Source organism: Hipposideros armiger, unplaced genomic scaffold (genome assembly GCF_001890085.2).
Source record: "Hipposideros armiger isolate ML-2016 unplaced genomic scaffold, ASM189008v1 scaffold_1354, whole genome shotgun sequence".
In the NCBI taxonomy this organism is placed as follows: domain Eukaryota; kingdom Metazoa; phylum Chordata; class Mammalia; order Chiroptera; family Hipposideridae; genus Hipposideros; species Hipposideros armiger.
The window spans coordinates 16,305-21,184 of record NW_017732704.1 but is presented as its reverse complement, the minus strand read 5'-3'; the positions used below and the strand labels follow the sequence as shown (position 1 = coordinate 21,184).

The 4,880-nt window shown below is 44.0% G+C and overlaps 1 pseudogene; it reads right to left on the bottom strand.

Moving 5' to 3' along the window:
• Window positions 1-2,754: 2,754 nt before the first annotated feature.
• On the bottom strand, window positions 2,755-4,529 carry LOC109377284 (receptor of activated protein C kinase 1 pseudogene; annotated as a pseudogene).
• Between the last annotated feature and the right edge of the window lie 351 nt (window positions 4,530-4,880).

The following is a 4,880-nucleotide window of genomic DNA, read 5'->3' as shown; positions in this document are numbered from 1 at the left end:
AGGCATTTTCTCAGGGAGCAGCCAGCCCTGACTACACTGTACTATTTCCTGGACAACCATCGGGAGTCCGCAGGCCCCAGGTGGGTGGTGGCTGGCATAGGTGTGCTCTGAGACTTTTGCTGAGTAGCTCTAGGCTCAGCACTGCCACTAAGCCAGAATCTACATTAACCTGGAGAACATTAACCACTTGCACTACCCTGGTGACTCCCTGAGACCCCATCCTATCCAACTTGTGTACAACATGAGGCTCTATCAGCATCAAAGCTCTACAGGAGCCAGCAGGCAGCAGCAGGCCTTGGGGTGTCCTGGATTGTTTGCAGAGCTATCTCAGGTTGGTATTGGAGGCGGACATCCTCAGTTAACCCTGTGGCTTCTCCCACACACTTGCTGGTCTATCCAGGCAGTGACCAACTGTGGATCACATTATAGTTTCTGCCAAGTAGTTCTTGGCCAGTCATAGGCAGTGGATGACCTGGGCCTTCAGTGGACCCCTCCCCAAGAGGTCCCAGAACCAACGTACTCAGAGGTTGGCTTCAGAACACAGCAGAGCACCACCTAATTAGCCCCACAAGCAGCACACACAAAGGCCAGCCTCAGCAGGCACCAGAGCCCACTGAGGCAAATCCTGCTAAGTGGGTTAAGCCCCCACACAGCAGCCCATAAGCTTTCAGTCTGATCCACTGACTTGCCAACAGCAATCAGGGTTCAACTGTAAGAGGAAAACACACACAACCCACAAAAGGGACACTCCTAGAGCACCTGGCACAGGTGATCAGGGAGAATGTGCCAGGGCCCCACATGGCACCTACTATATAAGGCCACCTGGCCAAGACTGGAAGACATAGCAGATCTGCCTAATACATAGAAACAAACAGAGAGACAACCAAAATGAGGAAACAAAGAAATATGTCCCAAATGAAAGAACATGAGAAAACTCCAGAAAAAGAACTAAGCAAAATGAAGACAAACAAACTACCAGATACAAAGATCAAAACAATGTTTATAAGGATGCTCAAGGAACTCAGTGATACTTCAACAAAGAGATAACAAGCATAAACAAACAAACAAGCAAGCAAACAAACAAAAGAATAGTCAAAAGTGAAGAATACAATAACTAAAATGAAAAATGCACTAAATGGCATCACCAGCAGACTAGATGAAGCAGAGGATCAAATCAGCAATTTGGAAGACAAGGTAGTAGGAAACACGAAATTGGAAAAGAAAAAAGAAAACAAGATTTTAAAAAATTACCTCTGGGACATCGAGCATAACCAGAAATAGCAGAGAGAAAGCAAGGGATTGAGAACCTATATTAAGAAATAATGACTGAAAACTTTCCTAAAATGGTAAAGAAAATAGACATACAAGCCCAGGAAGTGCAGAGAGTCCCAAACAAGATGCATCCAAACAGGCCCATGCCAAGANCTGGGATGATCTTTCAATGGACTAGTTTCAATAAATCAGACCTACTATTCTAAGTCAAAAACTCTTCAAGAAAAAATCTACTACATCAAGTGGTTTTTGATAATTAAATATAGCATGTTCTTTATGACTCAGTGCTCAGTACCACTGGGGATTCTGCACTTGATCAATCATTCATTTAATACATGTTTATTAAACATGTTTGTATGTCAGGCAAAGGACAAGGCTTTGGGATGTCAAATGAATAAAAGGTTCTTTGTCTTGAGCTCCTGGCAGGTAGTCAGATGTAAAGACATTTTTATTACATAGAACTGCTACACTGGATATGTGAACAAAGTGCTGTTAGATCATTGACTAAGCAGCAGTGAGGAGCAGTGATGGGGACTTGATCATCAAACAAGCTTATTTCTATCAGGTAATATCTTACTTAGAAATAGTAATTGTAATAGTGACACTTAGTAGGCACTCCCTAAGTGCCAAACATTGTTCTAAACATGTTATAAATAATATTAATCACACTACTCTTGCCGATTTACATCACTGGGATAAAAGAACATAGCTTCTATACCTGCGGTTCTCACACTGTGCACCCAGGTGACCTTGGGCCCCACAGCCACTCCTAGGGCCACGTGGTATGTATTAGCTTTTGAAGGAAAACACAGTGATGCCCAATAACTGTCAGACATCGCATGAAATACTAGCTTGAGGTACTTCATAATTTCTACATTACATTGCACTAAATTTTTTAAAAATTAAAATCATATCTTTGCAAAGTTGGACTTTCACCAGTAGCTGTGATAAAAAACACATACTGCAAAAAACAAAATGGAACAGAAAAACAGGGTGACTGGCCATATCCAATCTGATAGTATGGTTCAAGAAAGTGTGCAGGCATACACACCTCCTTAGTAATTGTAGTTATAGAATGATAAAATTTTAAACTTTTTCTTTCAATTTTTGTGCATTACTTTATCAACTAAAAGTTTGGTAGGGTATAAAAATTTATTAAATTGTTGAACCTAACTACTTAATAAAGGAAACTGGGGTTTTTTTTTGTTTTTTAATTATTGTTCTGTTTCATTTTGGTCCTAGTGATTTTTTTTTTTTCAAGTCAGAAAACCAGTGGGTTTTTTTTGTTTTGTTTTTTTTGTTTGTTTTTTAGCTGAGCCATCCTGCCATCTGTTGGCAGCTCAGCGGCAGCTCAGCTCAGGTCGGGGCTGGAACCGCAGTTGCTCAGAGCTTGCACTCTTGAGCAAGCTCTTAACCAACTAAGCCATTTGGCCGGCCCAGAAAACCAGTTTTTTTTGTTTTTTTTTTTTTAATCTCTGTATTTTAGCAGGTGCCGGTGGTCACTTGCCGCACTCACACCCAGTTTTCCATGTAGCCAGCAAAACCTGTCGGTCTGCAGACCAGGCCAGAGGGTGCGCTGGGGCAGCTCTGCCTTGCTGCTGGTACTGATAACTTCTCGCTTCCATTCATCTGCAGTGATTTTGCCTTCCAAGTTCCACTTCTTGATGCTGGGGCCGGTGGCAGCACAGAGCTGGTAGCAGTTGGGGCTGAAACACAGGGCGCAGGTGATGTTCCCACCGTCAGGCTATAAAGATACTCGCCTTGGTTGAGGCACCACAGCATGGTCCGACCATCCTTTCCTCTGGAAACACAGAGGGTCCATCTGGAGACACAGTCACATTTTCAGACACCCTGTGTGGCCGGCGTGATTGGTCTTCAGCTTGCAGTTCTCCAGATTCCACACCTTGACCAGCTTGTCCCAGGCATTGCTGCTGTCGGGTGAGAAGTGGATGTGAGACTCCCACTCCAAGTGGCTCTCATCCTGGACGGTGTATTTGCATCCACCCAGAGTATCCCATAGCTTGTTGGCTTCATCTCGGGAATCAGAGACAATCTGCTGGTTGTCAGAGAAGGCCGCACTCCCACGTCCTTGGTGTGGTCTGCAGATCTGTGTGTGGTGCTGCATGCTGTGAGATCCCAGCGGCCAAGCATTCTGTCCCGGGAGCCAGAGAGGGCAGGATGGTCATCTCAGGAGATGACCATGTCACCGACAAAATGGGAGTGACCGGAAGAGCATGGTGTAGGATGGCACAGGTGATCTCATCCTAGGTTACTTTCACGTGGTGATGATCTTGTCTGCGAGGCAGACAGCGTCCGGGAACTGGGGAGCAGTAACGAGCTGGGTCATCTGGTCATTGCAGATGCTGAGGGTGCCACGAGGGTCGTCTGCTCAGTCCCGGCAGCGGCGGGGGCGAGTGTTGCTGAAGCTACAAGAATGGCCCTGGGTAGCTCGGAGAGGCCAGCAGCACAGCCGCTCCTGTCTCAGCCCTGCAGTGGAAAAGGGGTCCTTGCTGACTTTTTTAAAGTTATTGAGACTCTAAAGTTACTGTGGACTGTGAAAATTTAAGAACTTCTGATCTACAGAATTTCTATTTAGAAAATGTCCCTGAATGCCTACTTTAAAGTTTATGTAAACAAAAGCAATTTAAATATATAGGATTAATTAAATATACTTTACCTCCATTCCTTGCCTTCTATTATAATACAGTCATTCTAAGAGGCCAAAAGATACAAATTAATGTAATAACTGTTTTCTTCTATTAAACAATAGAAATAAATCCAGTTCAGTGCATCTATAGTCAATTTAACTGTGCATGTCTGTATGGGAGCATTACAAAATTACTCACACCTTGCTCATGTAAACGATCTGTATAGCAAGAAAAGAAAAAAAATGCACGTAGCCAAATTCAGTTTGCAATTTAGTCTCAGGTACTCATTTAAATGGTCCCTTTAGTTTTCATTTTGTTTCATTCATGTATTTTCTCATTCTTCCACAAGCTTTTGTGTCTTACCCCTTATTGATCTATAGGAAATGTGGGCACTGGCTTTGTCCTTATCCAGTGGGGGAGCAGGCTGGCTCCATGGTGTCATCTGGTCGTCCTGGACCATAAACTGCTCCTCATCTGCCTGTGCTCTTATCAGCCTGCCAGCACTTAGACTGAACTAGGGGGTCAGCATACACATGAGATCTGGCCTCTCTTGGCCTGGTCAGAATCTGGCAGCATTTCCTCATCTCCCTTCACTCCCACCAGCGTCATGTATCCACTGAGCCTCCACTGTATCCTCCATCTTGCCTGTGGCCTAGTGAAGCCCATCACAGGCCTGCTGGGGGACAAACCAGCTGTTTCCAGATGATCCTTCTATGATCAGAGACCTTCTGGGTCCTGTCCATAATAAAGCAAAACAAGAGAAATACGTGAAAGCTGGACTCTGTTCTCCTTAACATAAACCTTTGTGTATTATTTTCTGTCTCTTGTCCCTCTTTTACTGTTCTTCTCTTAATACCTTTGGACCAGACAGCAGAAGCTGAGTTTATCTTATCCATGTGGTGGTATCCTGTTACAGTTTTGGACTTTCTGTGAAGGGTTAATAGAAATCAGGTTGTGGAA